At 49.6% G+C, this 21,131-nt stretch overlaps 1 long non-coding RNA gene across 2 annotated transcripts; it reads right to left on the reverse strand.

Annotated features, from left to right (window-relative positions):
* Positions 1-1,093: 1,093 nt before the first annotated feature.
* Positions 1,094-7,342, reverse strand: LOC311215764. 2 transcript variants are annotated; one of them, XR_014618915.1, is made up of 7 exons: positions 6,422-7,342; positions 5,833-5,970; positions 5,699-5,749; positions 5,493-5,569; positions 1,646-1,692; positions 1,419-1,555; positions 1,094-1,285 (listed from the first exon to the last, which is right to left on the reverse strand). It is a non-coding gene; the product is annotated as an uncharacterized lncRNA (long non-coding RNA). The 2 variants fall into 2 exon arrangements; XR_014618914.1 differs by lacking the exon at positions 1,646-1,692.
* Positions 7,343-21,131: the final 13,789 nt, after the last annotated feature.

A 21,131-nucleotide genomic window follows, 5' to 3' on the forward strand; every position in this document is an offset into this window, starting at 1 on the left:
GGTTGTGTTTTCATGGCAACCATGGGGTTGTGTTACCATGGTAACCATGGAGATGGGTTGCCATGGCAACCATGTGGTTTTGTTGCCATGGAAACCACGGGGCAGTGTTGCCATGGTAACCATGGTGTTGTGGTTAAAATGGTAAGCATGGTGTTGTGTTTCCATGGCAACCATGGTGTTGTGTTTCCATGGCAACCGTGGGGTTGTGTTGCCATGGTGTCGTGGTTCCGCTCGAGTGGTCAGCCAAGGTCCACCACAGCCGCTCTCTCACTCCCCCTCCTCAAAGTGGAATGGGGAGGAAAAGGGCTCAAGGATTGAGATAAGGACGAGAAAATCACGCAATAATTATTTTTTATAATTATAATTTTTTATAATTATAGTTTTTATAATACACAACCAAAACGCTACAGAAAAGCCCCAGACGCAGGCCCCAAATGCTACAGCTAGGCCTCAAAAGCTCAAGATGCAACCCAAAGCAAAAATGCAGACCCCAAACGTTACAGAAAAGCCCCCAAACCCAGGCTGCAGATGTCTACAAGCAGACCCCAAACTGCCAAAAGAAGCAGGCACCAACCACACCCAGATGCAGACCCCAAAGGTGTACAGGCAGCTCCCACCCCTCCCCCAGACACAGGCCCCAAGCTCTCCCCCCAAACACAGGCCCCTACAACCAGCACCCAACCCCCTACCCCCGATGCCAGGCCCAAAGGTGTAGAAGCAGCTCCAAACCTCCTCCCCCAACCCAGGCTCCAACAGTGTACAAACAGCTCCCAACCAACCCTCCCCTTCCCGCTCCCCCTCCCCGACACAGGCTCCAAAGGAATACAAAGAGCTCCCACCCCTCCCTCAGATGCAGGTCTCAAACCCCCCCCCAGAAGCAGGCCCCAAAGGTGTAGAGTCAGCTCCCAACCCCCTCAATGCTGGCCCCAAGGGTCTACAAGCAGCTCCCCCCTTGCCCCCAGATACCGGCCCCAACCCCCTGACCCCCCAGACACAGACCCCAAAAGCCTAATCACAGGCCCTGAACTCTAGAGGCAGGCTCCAAAACCCAGGACAAAGCCCCAGTGGTTCGAGACAGGGCCCAAATCCCAGACACAGGCCCCAAACGCTAAACATATGCCAAAAAAAGTATTAGTGCTGGTGCCAAATGTTACAGACAGGCCCAAAAGCCCGAGATGCTCAAGGCTGAGACGTAACTTGGCTTTCTGAATTACTGGAAAGCAGCTTTCATTCTCAGATAATTGTGTGCAGGTTAGATAGGATGGGGCTTCAGGCACCTCTTCACCTGAGGAAATACACTGCCATCAGGCACCGCTGTGCCAGACAAGCTTGTTCTGCTAGAACACCCTACTCAGATGCACTGTGGCATTCAAGTGAACTGCTTTCATGCAAATATAACGACTGATGTTACAACCCACCTTGCCTGTGGCACCTGATGAACAGAAGAGTAAGCCACTGCAGCGCTTCAAAACCATCCCTGCACGTGCCGCTCCTTGTCACTCTCTGGCCTTATCTCATATCCTTAGTCACTTCTGTGGAGAGCCTGCCACGGCACCTGCAAAGCAAGACGGACACCTTTCATAGTCACCTTGTGCTACTTGGTCGTTCTGCTCCAACCCAGCTCATGACCAGCCCCTCTTCTTACACAGCTCTTCAGAGTGCAGTTTGCTCCTTTGAGCCTGTGAGAGACACCTGTGAAAGAAAAAGAAACGCATAGGCCTATGCAGCATCCAAAGACACAGCACAACTAGGTAAGTTACTCTCATCTGCTCCCTGACCTCTGCCGCTTACCAGCCCCCAAGGCAGATGCTTCAATCTGCCCTCTTCAAACAGCTACAACACCTCTAAAAGACAAAGAGGGGATGCATACAGTAACAGTGAGAGCTACAACACAACAACTGCTACATCTGTTCCTCACTCACCTTGCCAGAGGCAGCTCTGCGTGTGACGTCCCAGGTTGTACACTGCGTTACCTAACCCTTACCGTAACCCTTACCCTAACCCTTCTCACCCTTACCATTACCCAAATCCTTACCTTTACTTTTTCATTACCCTTACTCTTTCCTTTAACTATAACCTTACCCTTACCCTTACACTTCCCGTTACCCTAACACATACCCTAACACTTTCCCTTACCCTTACCATAAGCCATACAATAACACTTATTTGTACACTTACGCTTACACTTACCCAAGCAATTATTCGTACAATTACCCTAACCCTTAACCTTACCCTTACCCATACCCTTACCCTAAACATTACCCTTACCCTTATCCATACCCTTACCTTTACCCTTACCTTACCCTAAACATTACCCTTACCCTTAACCTAACCCTTACCCTTTCTGCTACACTTACCCTTAGTCTAAATCTAACCTTACACTTACTCTTAACCTTAACCTTACCCTTAAACTTAACCTAAAACTTACCCTTACGTTTCCCTCACCCTAACCCTAAAATTAACCCTAACCATTACCCTAACACTTACCCTTAACCTAACCCTAACCCTTACTCTAACCCTTACCCTGACCCGTACCCTTACACTTACCCTAACCCTTCCTCTTACCCTTTCCCTTACCATAACCTGTACCCTAACACTTTCTCGTACCCTTACCCTTAACCTTATGCTAATCCTAACCCTTACCCTTACCATTACCATAACACATACCCTAATGCTTATCCTTACCCTTACACTTGACCTTACCCTTGCAAATAACTGCAACGAGCCGTGTGTCCTCCGGTGTGCTGACTCCACCTCAGTTGCTACCTGCTCTACCACAGCTCTAAAGGGCTGTGGTATGGTCCTGCCTGGTGACAAAGAAGGCACCACGTAAGAAGCAGAGGTTCTGTCCTGGTTTCTTGCCACCGGATACTACTCTGTCCAAGTGAGAGCGTGGCTCGTCTTCCCAAGAAGCACGGGACATCTCCTGACAGTTTTCTAGCCATCGCTCGGGGCTGGAGACCCACAGCAGGCCTTAGAGCGCCCCCTGGACCTTTCCTAACCAGCACGGTCGCCTCCATATCTTGTCAGGTGACAGCTTGAACCAGGCGGTGCCACTCAGCGGCTGCTGCCTCGGTCCCGTGCTCTGGCACACCGGCCCATCAGAAAAGTTGCCTTTCCAGCCCCTGGCCAGGTTAGGACAGCAACCAGTGACCGAGAGTAGGAATGTCAGGGCACGTCTCTGCTGTCCTCCTTTGTCTGCCCTTTCATCAGGGAGCGTGATGGCGTTTCAAGGCATCACCAAGTGGTTGGGCAAGATGCCAATGGCCTTGACAACACTGCAAGGAAGGCTTTGTTTCTGCAAGTACAAGGACGTGCGGTCATGACCAGAGTCACTTACACACCGGAAACCTTGTCCCCAGTATGACGGATACCAGCGTGTGGATGACTCACACCGAGGTTCACCTGAGGTTTCTTACAATGCCTCAGCACATTCTGGTGACTCACAGGTAAGCGCAAAGCGCTCTGCTGATGCCACCTTGCAATTAAAGGGCACTGCATGTGCCTCTCGGTCCCTTAGCAAGAGAAAACAAGCAAGAGCCTCTGGGTCAGTGACCGGCTTTGGGTACAACTGAACTCCCCAGGGGAGCCTTCTCGCAGCCCACGTTGCAACTGGACCCTCTGTCTTCGCTCTTTCTGAGAAACCCGAAACATAGCCCTACCCGGCATGGGAGAGGAATTCCAAATAGGGCCCCAGAAAACGCGTTCAAAGCCCCTTTCACCCATCCAAAAGTGCCCCCAAAGGAAGGCTTTGGGTAGAACTGAACTCCCCAGGGGAGCCTTCACGCAGCCCCACATGCAACTGGACGCTCTGTCTTCGCTCTTTCTGAGCAACCCAAAACATAGGCCTACCCGGCATGAGAGATAAGTTCAAAAGAGGGCCCCAGAAAAGGCGTTCAAAGCCCCTTTCGCCCAAAAAAAGTGCCCCCAAAGGAAGGCTTTGAGTACAACTGAACTCCCCAGAGGAGCCTTCACGCAGCCCCACATGCAACTGGACCCTTTGTGCTCAGTCTTTCTGAGCAACCCGAAACATAGCCCTACCCGGCATGGGAGAGGAATTCCAAATAGGGCCCCAGAAAAGGCGTTCAAAGCCCCTTTCGCCCATCCAAAAGTTCCCCCAAAGGGAGGGTTTGGGTACAACTGAACTCCCCAGGGGAGCCTTCCCGTTCCTGTTCCTGTTCCACTTCCACTTCCCCTTCTCCTTCTTTTTCTCCTTCCCTTTCCTCTTCCTCTTCTTCTTCCCCTTTCTCTTTCCTTTCCCCTTTGTCTTCCCCTTTCTCTAACCCTTTAACCGTTATCCTAAGTCTTACCCTTATTCTTACCCTTACCCTTATCCATATCTTAACCCTTAACTTTACCCTAAACTAACCGTTACACTAACCCTTAACCTTATCCTTACCCTTACACTAAACCTAATTCTCTCACCCTATCCCTAACCCTAACCCTAATACTCTCACCCTAACCCTAACCTAACCCTAACTGGAATCCAAACCCTTACCCTAACCCACTCACCCTATCCCTAAATGAACCCTAACCCTATCCCTAACCCTAAACCCTAACCCTCTAACCCTCTTCCACACTACCTGGGAAAACAAAGGGATTAAATGATCGTTGCATTCACAACACATCACCCAATGGTGTGTGTTTGTTGTTGTTGTTTTTAGTGCGTGTGTGTTTTTTTTTAAATCTGCTTTTGCTCAACAGAACGCAGAGTGCACACAAGAGACCTGGGGTGTTTCTAGAAGCAACGATCCCCATGCTTTTGCTGCAACTTTGAATATTAAAAGGACAATACAACCCAGCAAGTAACTGGAACCTTCTTAACTGGAATTAGCTCACCCACACTACCTGGGAACACAAAAGGACAAAGTGATGCTGGGTCAAAAAAAAAAAGGACAAATGCTGATGGGTCAAAACACACTACAGAACACTGGTTCCAGGCCCTCCACTGCACCGACTTGAGACCCATCCCTACGCTCGCCAAGGGGCAACCTCAACCCAAATACAGCCACAGCATTTCAGCTTCAACACAGGTTTGGGAACTGCTGGAAAGCAAGCTTCATCCTCAGCGAGGTGTACTCAGGCTACACAGGACAGGACTTCAGACACCTCTTCACCTACCAAAGACTACCGCCATCAGGAACTGCCATGCCAGACAACCTTTTTTCTACAGAACACCTTGTTCAGGAACCACACAGCATTCCAGCTACCTGCTTTCCTCCTACTCTAAAGGCTATCTCAGCCCACCTTGTCTGTGGCACCTGATAAACAGGAGAGAAAGCAATCACAGCAGCAAAAGCCACAGCACCCTTAGGACAGTTACTCTCATCCCCTCCTGTACCTCAGCTGCTTGCCTGCCCCACGTGGCAGATGCTTCCATCTGTTCTTTTTTACCCGCTTAGAGTGCCTCTAAAAGGTAAGCTGAAATTTTACTCTATTGGATGTAGGAAAATAACTGCAGTGACAACGGCACCCCAAAAATTAACAGCTACCTCTGCTCATCATGCACCAGAGTCACTCCAGAGGCGGCTCGGGTCATGACATCTTGGACTGCACACTGCGTTTCAGCCTGAAAAAAGGAACACACAGGCAGAAAATAAACATTCAGCTGCCAGCAGTAGCACCCACCCCTCAACAACATAAGTGACGCCATCTTTAGTTTTATCCTTTCAAAACAGCAGGCTACTTGCCTCTGTACCTGCAAATTAGGTCCAAGCTTGAAAGGAGCAGCCAGCATCACCCACACTACCTGGGAACACAAAAGGACAAAATGACCACTGTGCTTGCAAGCACCCAACTGCCACACTGCTCCTCTGTCTCAAACAGCCTCACCTCGGACCCTCGGAGGGAAACACCTGAGCTTCTTCCCTTCGCTTCGGATAAGGGATGACCACGCTGACAACACTAACCTTCCCTCAGTGCTTCGTGACATGAGCATTTCCCTTCCCTGTCCACGACTGCACAAAGCACCTGCAAAGACAAGAGAAAAGCACACTCTGAGGCACCTCACAGCCACAGCATATCTGCTGCAATACCTCTCTCTTCCCAGCTCCATTACTTAAGCGGATCACCAGCTCTAACTGAGATTCTTCGCTCACAGCGCCACAGCAAACTCTGCCCAGGCCAAACAACACACACTACACAAGCTACATTGCTCAAAACACAGGAGCTGAAACATTCCTGCCCAACGATCGGTCGCATCGCACAGGAAGGATGCCGCACATTCCCAGAAACAAAACCTACCAGTCCTGAGCAGCTCCCCACATCCTCCTGCCAACCATGCTCAGCACACACACTATTCACCTCTCAAAAAAAAAAAAAAAGTTAGAACATAAACACACACAAAGAAAAACAACTGAGCTCCACAAAATCCAAAAAGACATTCACACAGCAGCCCCAGCAGGGGTAATCACAGACTCACCCTTTGCAGATGAAAGAGGTGACCGATACAACCCTGCTCAGTCTCTTGGCAATCCTGCATCTACACTGTCAAGCCTCTTGTAGCATGTAATCAAGCTGGTTTTAGTCCTCTGGTGAATTACACAAGTGGTTTTATACATCTAGAGATTCAAGTATAACTCAAAAACAGAAGAGTATCCCACTATCCTAAAAAACAGCAAGCTAGCAGCCTTCTATTAAGTGAATCCCAAGCACTTAGAAATCTAGAAAACCATAAAATCTAGAAAACGCCAGCCTGCCTAAAGAACCCTGCAACTGACTGAAGGAAACACAAAGCACTTACCCCAAAGAGCAGCCCAGGCAGAAGGAGCTCTCTGATGCCATGCCTGGGGCTCACAAACAATTTGGCCCCGCCCAGCACCCAAACCCAATCACCTGGGAAAGGGGAGGGGCAAAGCACAAGAAAGTAGGAAGAGAGGAGGCACAGCAGCAGCTGTGTTTTTTTTTTTTTGTTTCTTCTTTCTTGTTTGTTTCTTTTTTTAAATCTGCTTTAGCTCAAAAGCACGCAGAGAGCAGACAAGAGACCTGGAGTGTTTCTAGAAGCAAAAATCCCTGTGCTTTTGCTGCAGCTTTTAATATTGAACTGACAATATCACCAAGCACATATCTGAAACTTCTTCAACTGGAATTAGTTTAAACAGGCTCACCATTATCTGCAAACACAGAGAACCAGCATTCGCTAGTGTGCCAGCCCTAATACCCACCTCCTCCACAACACTCACTGCTACTGATGCAACATACCGTTGTGCAATACCTCTCTGTTCCCAACTCCTTTACCTCACCTAGCTCCACTTGAGAAATGTGCCGGGGCGGTGCCGCGCTTTAAATGTGCCCAGGAGCATTATTTAGTGCCCATAAACCTAGCCCTAAACCTAACCCTAACCCGTAAATAACTGACCAAAAATAAAACCCTAAGAACCTAACCCTAACCCCAACCCTCAACCTAAACCCTAACCTTAGCCCCAGCCCCTAACTCTAACCCCAGTTCCCGAGAACTACGTTTCCTGGCATGCTGTAGGCACTCAACATGGCCTCCCGGAAGTCCGGAGTCCCAGAACTTAATTTCCCGGCATGCTCTGGGCACTCAACATGGCCTCCCGGAAGTCCGGAGTCCCAGAACTTAATTTCCCGGCATGCTCTGGACACTCAACATGGCCTCCCGGAACTCCAGAGTCACAGAACTACATCTCCCGGCATGCTCTGGGCATCCAACATGGCCTCCCGGAAGCCTGGTGCCGGAAAACTACACCTACCAGCATTCTCCGGAGAGCTGGCATGGCCAATCAGAGGCCGAGTTTTCGACAACTACATTTAACAGCACTCACTGTAACCCTAGCCCTTACCGCCCTTACACAAAAAAGTTCTCAAGCCCTAACACTAAAGAATCTCAAAACCCCTACAGACCTAACCCAAACTATTTACTACACTAAACCTCTGAAGACCTATGCCTAAAACCCCTAACCCAATAAATTAAGATGCTCAAATCCCAAACCCACAAAATTAAGATGCTCAAAACCCAAACCCAAAAAATGAGGACGCTCCAAACACTAACCCAAAATATTAAGATGCTCCAAACCCTAAACCAAAACATTAGGACACTCAAAACCCAAACCCAACCCAAAACATTAAGACGCTCAAAACCCTAACCCAAAAAATCAGGACACTCAAAACCCTAACCCTGGAGAACCTAACTTAAAAAAAGAATTAAGATCTTAAAACCGTAACCCTAAATAACGGACCAAAAATAAAACCCTAAGACCCTAACCCTAAAAAAACTATCAACACTACAACCCAAAAACTCTAAAACCCTAACATGCTAACCCTGAAACCCTTAAATCCTAACCCCCAAATCCCTAAAATCCTAACCGTTAAAACTCCAACACTAAAATCCTTAAAACCCTAAACATAAACCCTGAAACCCCTTACCCTGAAACCCAACCCTAGTGCCCTATCCCTGAAACCTTAAAACCGTGAATCAATCTTTGGAAAATAACATAGGCTCAGGAGAGGATCTCAGTACAGTAGCATCTTTATTTGAGATTACAATGGAGGGGGTCCCGCAAGCAGGAGGGTGCCTCCTAATTCCATACACAGTTTATACACTTTTTTTTTCTGCCGAGGACCGGGACCCTCCCCTGTTTCCCCTTTAACTGTGCTATTCAAGGTTCATAATCTAGCTGGTGCTTCACAGAAAATACACAGCTGCTGGCCTGTTACAAGTCACATTTCTTTTGAGGTTTTTACTCTTTGAGGTGGTAATGTTTCTTACGCCGTGATTTCCACCTAATGGCAGTAAGGATTCTGGTTGTCTGCATTTTACAAGGTTGTCTGGTGTAATAAATGAATAAGTCCCAAATAGGATTACAATCAAAGTTTACAATTTATTAAATAAATAGAGGTTAGCAAACAGCACTGGGTGCACTGGGAGTCTCTGCTCCACCAAGACACACACAAGTTACATCAGGCGGCTGTTTTTTATGCTCCTATGCTAATACATATTCATTACTACTCTGAGAAAAGGCGGGTTTATTATAATTAGTTCCTGGAATCCGAACCCGCCCACTGGCGCATGCATTATCAGTCTCCGGTGGTCCCTCTGGGGGTCTCTCGTACTGAAGGCTCATAGTCTTCCTCCCAGGCTTTTCCCTTGTCCTTTTCTTTTGTCCATCTTGGCTGGATGTCAGAGACTTGCGTAGTGCCCCATGCAATAGTCATAACAGTTAGCAGTTATTCTGAAACCCCTTTGTTCTCTTATCCCCTATTGACCCGAATTGCTGGACCATTCCTTTGCAAGATGAGAAGAGGTAAAGAGAGAATGAGGAACAGCAGCCCTGTTTTTGGTCTGGCTTAGTTCAACAGGGTGCAGCACAAGCAACCAGGCTGTTTCTCTTCAAAGACTTGCCTTAGCATTGGTGAAGGAAACTGACCGGGTTGACAACCCTCTCATCTTTTTGCACCACTCTACAACATGGGGACTTCACCTCTCCAAGGCTGCACGAGGGAAGGGCGGAAACAAGAAAAAAAGCACATCCTGAGACACCTCATAACCACAGTGTTATGAGTTAGGGTATGGGTTAGGGTAAGGGATAGGATAAGGGTAAGGGTAAGGGTAAGGGTAAGGGAAAGGGAAAGGGAAAGGGAAAGGGAAAGGGAAAGGGAAAGGGAAAGGGAAAGGGAAAGGGAAAGGGAAAGGGAAAGGGAAAGGGAAAGGGAAAGGGAAAGGGAAAGGGAAAGGGAAAGGGAAAGGGAAAGGGTAGCGGAAAGGGTTAGGGTAAGAGTAAGGGAAAATGTAAGGGTAAGCGGAAAGGGTAAGGATAAGGGTTAGGGAAAGGGTAAAGGTAAAGGTTAGGGTAAGGCTTATGGTAAGGGTAAGGGCAAGGGTGAGGATAAGGGTAAGGATAAGGGTAAGAGTAAGGGTAAGGGAAAGGGTCAGGGTAAGGGTAAGGGTAAGGGTAAGGGTAAGTGTAGCGGAAAGGGTTAGGGTAAGAGTAAGGGAAAATGTAAGGGTAAGCGGAAAGGGTAAGGATAAGTGTTAGGGTAAGGGTAAGGGTAAAGGTTAGGGTAAGGCTTAGGATAAGGGTAAGGGCAAGGGTGAGGATATGGGTAAGGATAAGGGTAAGAGTAAGGGTCAGGGTAAGGGTCAGGGTAAGGGTAAGGGTAAGGGTAAGGGTAAGGGTAAGGGTAAGGGCAAGGGTAAGGGTAAGGGTAAGGGTAAGGGCAAGGGTAAGGGTAAGCTGAAAGGGTAAGGGTTAGAGTAAGGGCAAGGGTAAGGGTAAGGGTTAGGGTAACGCTTAGAGTAAGGGTAAGGGATAGGGTAAGTGTAAGTGTAAGGGTAAGGGTACGAGTAATTGCTAGGGTAAATGTAAGGGTAAGTGTACGACTAAGTTTTACACGTGTTGCCCAGGACTGGACACCAGAGGCTTGGGACGGTCGGATCCCTCGCCTCCGGCTGGAGGCAACGAGTAGCTCCAGACGGCCGGCTGCAGCTCCGCACAGGACCGAACCCCCTGTCTCCATGATGGCCAGTCCCCGAGCCGGCGGACGACAGCCTCCCGCTTCCCGGCACGGCTGGCACCCAAGCCGCGCGAGGCCGCACACCCGTGTTTTGGATCGCCGTCCCCAAGCCGCCCAAGGTCAGACCCTGACAGCGGTGCGGCTAGCACATGCGTCGCCCAGGACCGGAGCCCAGGGGATTGGGCCGGCCAGCCACCTCTCTGCAGGGGACCGAACCCCCTGTCTTCATGACGGCCAGTCCCGAGCAGGCAAACGACAGCCTCTCATTTCACGGCACAGCCGGCACACACGCCACCTGAGGACGGACACCCGCATCCTGGGATCGACGTCCCAGAGCCGCCCGAGGTTGGACCCAGAGGCTGGTGGGGCTAGCACACGTGTCACCTAGGATCGGAGCCCAATGGCTCAGGACGGTCGGATCCCGTGCCTTCGGATGGAGGCAACCAGGAGCTCGGGCCAGCCGGCCACCGCTCCTCACGGGACCGGACAGGCGGTCTTTGGACAGCCAGTCCCCGAGCTGGTGGACAACAGCCTCCCACTTCACAGCATGGCCGGCACCCATGCCACCCATGGCCGGACACCCGCGTTCTGGGATCACCGTCCCAGAGCTGCCCAAGGTCGGACCCGGAGGCCAGTGCTGCTAGCACACATGTCGCCCAGGACCAGAGCACAGGGGCGCATGACGGCCGGCCGCCGCTCCGCATGGGACAGAACCACAGGTCTCCATGACGGCCAGTCCCCAAGGTGGCGGAACACAGACTCCCCATTCCCGGCACAACTGGCCCCACGCCACCCGTGGACGGACACCCTGGTCCTGGGTTCACCATCCCAGAGCCACCCGAGGTTGGACCTGGACTCCGGTGTGGCTAGCACATGCGTCACCCAGGACTGGAGCCCAGGGGCTCAGGACAGTCGGCTGCCACTCCGCACGGGACAGAACCACCAGTCTCCAGGATGGCCAGTCCCCGAGCCAGCAGACGCCAGCCTCCCACTTCATGACACGGCCGGCACCCACGGCGCCCGAGGATGAACCCCCGGGACATGGGACAGTCGGCCCCCGCGCAGCCCGTTTCCGGACACCCGTGTCCCGGGATCGCCATCCCCGAACTGCCAGAAGTTGGCCCCAGACCCCGGTGCGGCTAGCACATGTGTCACCCAAGACTGGATACCAGGGGCTAGGGACAGCCGGCCGCCGCTCCGCACGGGACCGAACCGCCAGTCTCCGGAACAGCCAGTCCCCGAGCCAGCGGAAGACAGCCTCCCGCTTCACGGCACAGCCTGCAAACTCGGCACCCAAGTTCGGACCCCCGGGACATGGGGGCCTTGGCCGGACACACTGGCTCCGGGATCACCGTACCCAAACCACCCGAAGTCAGCCTCAGACCCCGGTGCGGCTAGCACACGCATCACCCTAGACCGAAGCACAGGGGCTCAGGACGGTCGGATCCCGCACCTCTGGATGGAGGCTACTGGGAGCTCAGAACGGCCGGCCGCCACTTCGCATGGGACCGAACCCCCAGTCTCCGGGACAGCCAGTCCCCGAACCGGCGGACGACAGCCTCCTGCTTCACGTTATGGCCGGCACCCACGGTGCCCAAGGACAGACCCCCAGGACATGGGACAGCCGGCCCCCGCGCAGTCCATGGCTGGACACCCGGGCCCCGGGATCGCCGTCCCCGAACTGCCTGAAGTTAGACCCAGACCCCAATGCGGCTAGCACACGTGTCGACCAAGACCAGAGCCCAGGCTCTAGGGACAGCCAGACCCCACGCTGCCCAAGGCTGAACTCCCGCACATGGGACTGCCATCCGCGAGCCGCTCAAGGTCAGCCACGGAACCCGGTGAGGCTAGCACACGCGTTGCCCAAGACCAAAGTCCAGGGGCTCAGGACAGCCAATCCCCGAGCCGGCGGACGACAGCCTCCCGCTTCACAACACGGCCAGCCCCCACGCCGCCCGAGTTCGGACCCCCAGTACACGGGACACCCGGTCCCCGTGTCTCCAGAGGCCGGCTCCCGGGATCCTGGGAAAGCCGGGCCCCGTGACCCTGAGGACGTCTGCCCCGGGTCAAGGGACAGCCTGCCCCCTTGCCACCTGAGACTTACCCCCTTGGGGCTTGGGACTGCTGGCCACCAGGCCGCCGGATGCCAGACCCCCGGGCCCTGGGAACGCCGCCCCCCCATCCACCCGAGGATGGACCACAGGACAGCTAGCCCCTGTGCCACCCGTTGCCGGACTCCCTGGCCCCTGCACCGCCCAAGGCCGGACCCCAGAGGATCAGGATGGCCACCTCCCGCCCCTCCGGAGGTAGGCAACCCAGAGCTCAGCACGGTGGCCATCCCGGAGTCCGGGGATCCAACAACTCTACGACTTGTATCAGAAAAACGAAGAGCAAAAGAATACAAGGACGGCTAAATCTCAGGGTGTAAGGAGGTTACTGAAAACAGGGAGGCATCCTTTGAAAAAGTTTTATTATATAACTACTGAAAAGAGAAAAGATTGCAAAACAACATGGGAATGTACAAACAGTACGGGAAGCCAAAACCAGCCTGAGTACCAACTTGCAGAATAGCTGCTCTTTCTCCGCTCTATGTACATTGAAGGGCTCCTACGGAAGAAAGGTTTTTCTTGGCACGGATGTCAAAGAATCCATCTCCAACTGAAACGATACAGAACAAGTTTTGACACAGAAACAGAAGTAACAGGTCAAAAGGCTCAGGCAGCATTTCACTACGGAGTTCTCAAGGAGCTCACAGATAAGCTATGTTTTCACTTTTAACTCTTGAAATTGTCTGAATAGAAACAGATGACTTGAAACGTGACTAATATGCCTAGACTTCTGTTTAAGAAGTGTCCTACAGAAATTGCCAGAGCAGGAATTCCCACATTAAAGAAAATAACAGGAGGTATAGTGGGAAGCGTAAGAAAAGAACTAGGGGACACTTGATTAATAAGACTTAATGAAGGACTGTTAAAACAGCTTTTTAAAGCGAGGTCATACTTTATAATGTGGAGTATGTTTTTGTGTTCTTTGAACACAAAAGGGGTGTTGGACCAGGTGACCTCTGGAGGTCCTTTCAACCTCAACCAGCCTGTGATTCCTTTGCAGCCACTATGAAACCAAATAGCAAGTACAATTCACAGCAGATAAACATGAAGTAATGCAGAGGCAAAAGGGGAAATCAGGCCTTGGTACTGCATGCAATCCTATGAAAACATCACTTCAATGCTCATCAGCGTTGAACAGCAACTTCCCTGTTTAACCTTTTGGAAAAGGCCTAGGAAAGGCAACAAAAAACATGACCAATCTAATCAAAACTCAAAGGTAGCCTTGCTATCTTATAAACCGAAGGTTCATTTGCATCTTGGATGCTACACAAAATTTTATTTTTGCCCACCTTAAAAAGGTCACAGTAGAATAAAAACAGTTTCAGCCAAGAGAAACAGGGATTGCCAAATGTTTGGAACAGTTTCTGTAGAAAAGGACTAAGAAACAACCTTTTTCACGTGAAAGAGAGATGAGGGAAAAGACGATGTCTCGTATCATAGAAGTTGAACAGAGATCGATCACCCATGTTCTCTGTCCATACAGAAGATGGGGGCATCAAAAGCTAGCAGGAAGCAAATTTCACTCCTCCTGCCCACAAGCACACACAAAATAAAGGCAGCGGTTCTTCACATAGTGAAGCTAGCTCCAGAGTTTACACACAATGCCTAGTTAAGGCACGTGACTGCTGTGACCCATGGATGCTAAGTGTTTACATGGGTTCAAAGGATATGGCCAATTTTTGTAAGAAATCCATTAAGCATTTTTATACTCCAAGGCATTTGCTTGTCTTACAGTGCAAGTCACAAGTATCACTCTATACTTGTTCTATTCTGCTAAGATCACAGATCTTTGGTCTGACTTTCTGCGGCCCTTGTTACATTGTCACAGCAACACAGAGGCAGGAAAATATTGCTGCATACAGTAACAAAAGACTGAGTGATAAAAAGAACTTAGGATAAAAAATGAAACTGCATACTATCTTAGTTCAGCAGTACATTCTATATGCATGCTTTCAACCTGAAATCATCAATAAGAGATGATAACCTCTAAGACCGAAAACAATACAAATTCTACTTAGTTCTTTGAATGCAAGGCTGATGCAGCAAGTCATCAGCTGGAAGGAACCCGAGAAGAGGATTCCAGATGTTCCATTCCAACATTGAAAATTACCTTTCAAAAGCCATTTGTCAAGCACAGCATAGTTTCCCATTTGTTGAACAGGCAGGCCTAGCCAAATTTCAACCCTAAACTTTCAGGGAATCTCTACAGCTCCCAGTGTACATGTTACTTCTGTACTCACCTGCAGGTTTTACCTCTGAAAAAAAAAGTTCCAACTTTCTTCCCTTCTACAGTATCTGTGATGACATGACCCGAGATCTTTGGGTGGATTCCATATGCAAGGTGAGCTGCTGTCACCTACAACGAAGGATAGAGCCACTTCCCGAAAACGCATTTGTTATTTGAATCCCCATCCTTAACAAGAATTCTTATGTTGAAAAAGGCCCTTAAGAACATCAAGTCCAAACATCAACCTAATGCTACCACTAAATCATATCCCAAAGTGCTATGTCCACATGTCTCTTAAATACTTTTAAAGATGGGGACTCTTACCACTTCCCCGGGCAGCCTGTTCTAATGTGTAACCACCCCTTCCATGAAGAAATGCTTATTTAGCATCCAGATATCCAGTGCTGGTGAATAGAGTTGTTGCTCCATAGGGGTAGGGCTTGGCATTTCCCTCTCCTGAACTTCAAAAGGTTCCTGCCTGCCTGCCCCAGCCTGTCAAGGTTCCTCTGAATGCACCGCCCCCACCCCATACAAGGGCCAATTCCACAGAAGCCACCGACCACCCACCGCCTCGCCCCCTCCCAATTCGGCCTGCCCCAGGGCGCCACTGACCACCAACCTCATTGCAGCACCATGCCTCGGCATCCCGGGCTATCCCAACAGCTTCCACCCATCGGGAGGTCCCAGTTGTAACAAATGACTGAGTCCCAAATAGGGTTACAAATAATGTTTACAATTTATTAAAGGAATAGAGGTAAGCAAACAGCGCTGGGTGCGCCGGGAGTCTCTGCTCCACCAAGACGCACACCAGTTACATCAGGTGGCTGGTTTTTATGCTCCTAGGCTAATACATATTCATCACCACTTTTGGAAAAGGCAGGGATATTATAATTAGTTTCCTGGGACCTGAACCATCCCACGGATGCATGCGTATCAGTCTCCAGTGGTCCCTCTGGGAGTCTCTTGTACTGAAGGCTCGTAGTCTTCCTCCCAGCCTTTGTCCTTTGGTCATTCTTCAGCTCCTCCCCCACTCCTTATTTAGTAGTCACTGGGTCAGATATCAGAAAGCTGTGTCTCATGCAGTTATCTCAAAAAACTCCCCCCATTCTCTTATCTCCCAGACCCGAGTCTCAAGGTTTACCCTTCAAACCCTCTATCGACATGAACTGCTAGACCGTTCTTTTGCAAAATACAAGAACTATATACACTAACCACGGTGTTTCTCTTGGCCTTGTAGTTATTTATACAAGGGGATGTAAGACAGAAGGTCACATTTCATTACAAGGCCCTAGTGTTGTTCCATATTGACACGAATGGAAAAAGGAGAACTAAAGAATACATAGGGCCGCTCCTTGATAGGGAAGGTCTCCTCACAGACAACGACATAGGCAAAGCAGAGACGCTTAACGCCTTCTTTGCCTCTGTCTTCAATGCTGATGATGGGCTTTGGGACCCAGGGTGCCCTGAGCTGGAGGACCGGGACGGTGGGGATGACAAACTCCCAACCGACCCTGAATGTGTGCGGGATTTGCTACTCCACCTGGATCCCTACAAGTCCATGGGTCCGGATGGGATTCATCCCCGGGTGCTGAAAGAGCTGGCGGACGCCATCGCGGAACCTCTCTCAATTATTTTTCAACGATCCTGGGAATTTGGAGAGGTCCCGGTAGACTGGAAGCTGGCAAATGTTGTGCCGATTTTCAAGAAGGGTCAGAAAGAAGACCCTAGCAATTACAGGCCTGTCAGTCTCACGTCAGTGCCTGGTAAAATCATGGAAAAGATGGTTCTCAAACTTATTGAGGTGCACCTGGGGGACAAAGCAGTCATTGGTCCCAGCCAGCATGGGTTTGTGAAGGGTAGGTCCTGCCTAACTAACCTGATTTCCTTTTATGATAAGATCACCCGTATGGTGGACCAAGGGAAACCAGCTGATGTGATTTTTTTGGACTTCAGCAAGGCTTTTGACACGGTTTCCCATAGGATCCTACTGGACAAAATGTCCACCATACAGCTAAATAAAAACATCATACGATGGGTGAGCAATTGGCTAACGGGCAGGGCCCAAAGGGTTATGGTAAATGGGGCTGCGTCAGGCTGGCGGGCGGTCACCAGTGGGGTCCCTCAAGGCTCCATTTTAGGGCCGGTACTTTTCAATATTTTTATAAACGATCTGGATGTAGGAATAGAAGGTATTTTGAGCAAGTTTGCTGATGACACCAAACTTGGAGGAGCTGTGGACTCGAATGAGGGTGGAAAGGCCTTGCAGAGGGATCTGGATAGGTTGGAGAGCTGGGCGATCACCAACCGCATGAAGTTCAATAAGAGCAAGTGCCGGGTCCTGCACCCGGGACGGGGAAACCCTGGCTGCACGTACAGACTGGGCGATGAGATGCTGGAGAGCAGCCTAGAAGAGAGGGATCTGGGGGTCGTGGTAGACAGCAAGTTGAATATGAGCCAGCAGTGTGCCCTGGCAGCCAGGAGGGCCAACCGTGTCCTGGGGTGCATCAAGCACGGCATCGCTAGTAGGTCAAGGGAGGTGATTGTCCCGCTCTACTCTGCGCTGGTGCGGCCTCGAGTACTGTGTGCAGTTCTGGGCACCACAGTATAAAAAGGACATGAAACTGTTGGAGAGTGTCCAGAGGAGGGCTACGAAGATGGTGAAAGGCCTGGAGGGGAAGATGTACGAAGAACGGCTGAGGTCACTGGGCCTGTTCAGCCTGGAGAAGAGGAGGCTGAGGGGAGACCTCATCACAGTCTACAACTTCCTTGTAAGGGGGTGTTGAAAGGCAGGAGACCTTTTCTCCATTAACACCAGTGACAGGATCCGCGGGAACGGGGTTAAGCTGAGGCAGGGGAAATTTAGGCTTGACATCAGGAGGGGGTTCTTCACAGAGAGGGTGGTTGCACACTGGAACAGGCTCCCCAAGGAAGTGGTCACTGCACCGAGCCTGTCTGAATTTAAGAAGAGATTGGACTGTGCACTTAGTCACATGGTCTGAACTTTTGAGTAGACCTGTGTGGTGTCAAGAGTTGGACTTGATGATCCTTAAGGGTCCCTTCCAACTCAGGATATTTTATGATTCTATGAATCAGATGAACATATTTCACAAAATTTTAATTTTATTTTCATTAACATCTTAGAAGCTACACAAATTTTATTTTCCAAGCCAATCACACAGTGTTCCCACCCTGATTGAAGACAGGCCCTGATATCACTTCTGCCCTCAGTTCCCGGCCAAGCACAGAGTGTCCGCACAGGCACTGCATAGCAAACACACAAAGTAACATTGACATCCTATCCATAAACATGCTATAACAATTACTCACCTGATAAAGAAGTGCATGCAATAAAGGCACCAAGTACTACATTAGTTTATTCTAACAGATCCTACTAGTTGTTACCTCAAAAAGATGTGCGTACCCCTCGCTACTTGGAAACGCATCAGTCCATGGACTCTGATCCACCTAAAGAACCCTGCAACTGACTGAAGGAAAAACAAACACCCCAAAGAACAGCCCAAGCAGAAGGAGCTCTCTGAGGGGATGCTTGGGGCTCATATACCATTTGGCCCCGCTCAGCACCCAAACCCAATCACCTGGGAAAGGGGAGGGGCAAAGCACAAGGAAGCAGGAAGAGAGCAGCAGCAGCAGCTGTGGTGTGGGTTTTTTTGTGTGTGATTTTTTTTTTAATCTGTTTTAGCTCAACAGCATGCGTAGTGCAGACAAGAGAACAGGGGTGTTTCTAGAAGCAACAATCCCCATGCTTTTGCTGCAACTTATAATATTGAAAGGACAATATGACCAAGCAAGTAATTGGAACTCTTCCAACTGGAATTAGCTCAAACTTTTATTTACATATAAAGAAAAAACTAGGAGTAGAACATCTGCTCCATGTGTTCCTCTCTCACCTTGCCATAGGCAGCTCTGGCTGTTATGTCCCAGATTGCATACTGCGTTTCAGCTTTAACAAATGAAAACCTTTACCCTAACCCAAGTAGGGGTTAGGGTAAACTAAGTCTAGTCCTGGCTGGAGCGTCTGCCACTTAATTCTTGCAAATGAGAGGTAGAGGTCCCTTCATCAGGGTCAAGAATAACATCAGCTCTTCTACTGCCTCTGGGGTACTGCCCAATAGAAACTGGAGCAGCATTTCTCTTAGGAGCCCCTCTTCTTGCTGCTGTATTTCCTTTCAGTTCACGTACCCGAGCAGCTAGGGTTGAAGTAGGTACACCATCCCATTTCCTCATATCTTCCCCATGGTCACGCAGATAAAACCACAAGGTGCCACGTGGTGTACGTCTTGGGTACTCTCTCTCTTGAGCAGGTGAATGGTGATTCTTAGTGCCTGAAGTATCACTCTGTCTAAATGAGGGGAAATATTCCACGAGCTTGTCAAGTCCTTTAGACAGTTTCTCCACAGCTGAGACACAGGACTGTAGTGGAGCAGAGAGATTGTCTTCATATTGTTGAAGCTGGCAGGACACATCATACATAGTTGGTCCCATCCCCTCATCCCAGCGAATTGCTGCCAGGGTACTGGCATGTGCTGATGGTGCACTCCGCACAAATTTACGCCACATGGATGTTGTGCACTGGACTTCATCGGGGTCTTGAGGTGTCTGGGCATTGTCCAAATCACTATAAATCATCTCCCGCACACCTAATTCCCGCAGATGCTGGAGACCTTTATCCACAGTGGTCCACTTGCCTATGTGATATACAGTATCTTCCTTATGGGGATATCTTTCTTTGATAGCTGCCAGGAGTTGTCTCCAGAGGCTGAGGGCCTGTGCTCCTCTCCCAATTACTTTGTCGATTACCCTTTCTCTAGAGAGGGATCCCAGCTGCTTGGCTTCATTGCCTTCTAATTGTAGGCTATTGGCCCCAGCATCCCAGCATCGAAGCAGCCAGGTGAGGATGTGTTCACCTGGGTGTTGACCATAATCCTTTCGTATTTCTCGCAACTCACTCAGGGATAAGGATCGAGTGATTTCTGATTCCTTTATGATTTCCGTCTCTTCTTCCTGCTGTTTTTGTGATGGCTCTGCTTTAGAGGTGCCTGCCATTTCCCCTTCTCCCTCCTTCTTAGGAGAGCCTTCTTCCCTTACTAAACGAGCTGACCTCCGTTTCCATTGTTTTGACTTGACTATGGGGGCGACTGATACCATAGTTGGTTGGTCCTCTGGGTCAGCCACAGCATGTGTTACTTGGTCATCAGATTCAGAGACTTCCTCCCTCTCTTCAAGTTGCTGGATGATGTTAAACAGTGTTTGATAGGAATAAGCCAGGACCCAGCACAATGCTGCAAGCTGTCGTTCTCCGGCATTATCAGGGTCAGGACATACAACTCTCAAACATTCTACCAAGTTTTTAGGATTTAGCACTTGCTCAGGGGTGAAGTTCAAAACTATTGGAGGAGACACTCGTGACAGGTATCTGCCAACATCATCCAACACACCTTGCCACTCACCACAAGACTGTTTCGGGACAGATTCCCAAGTAAGTTTTTTAAACAATCGACTAATCTTAGAGAGAAAATGAAACCTGTTATTCAGAACTAGAAATAGCAATACGTGGGTTACAGATGGATCTTCAAAATACTCCCAAACTGTTGTAATTAGCCCACTGTGAAAGAAGGGAAAGGCACCATTCCTAATATTATTAATAAACTGGTGTCCAGATGAGAAAAGGAAGGCAGTGTAGTTCTGAATATTCTCTGAAAGATAGTTTCCATGGGGCCGAAATGATAACAGCGCAGAGCCTGAATTCCAGATTAAAACCAAGGTCACTGCTTGGCAGCACAGCGAATTAAAAACAGTGAACACAGATTGTAGCACTTTGTCGGATCAGATATATAGGAGAAAGGAGAATATGACACGGATTCCATGACATATGAACAAAGCTATTATTATTAACAGGGCAATGAACATGGTTACTAGCAAGCGTGTTAGTTGTATGCGTTTAATCAATTCTATTGTTACCTCAACCCTTCGAGCCCCATGTTGGGCGCCAAAAAGGACTGTGGTGGTTTTACCGTGCTGGGCAGCTAAACCCCACAACCGCTCTCTCACTCCCCCTCCTTTAGATGAGGAGGGGGAGAAGTAAAGCAAAGAACAACTCACGGGTTGAGATAAGGATAATTTAATTAAAGGGAAATAATTATAATAATTAAATAAAGACTTGTTGGGAATTGGCATAATTGTTCGATCTAAGCTTGCTTTAAGCAACCAGGGGTAGGCCTTAGAAATCTCAGGGCCTGCTGTAGCTGAGTAAACCAAGCTGCCAGAGTAACTGTGAGAAGCTCCCACTGCAATGACTCCCACAT

The sequence above is a fragment of the Netta rufina genome, assembly GCF_964035555.1.
Source record: "Netta rufina genome assembly, chromosome: 17".
Classification (NCBI taxonomy): domain Eukaryota; kingdom Metazoa; phylum Chordata; class Aves; order Anseriformes; family Anatidae; genus Netta; species Netta rufina.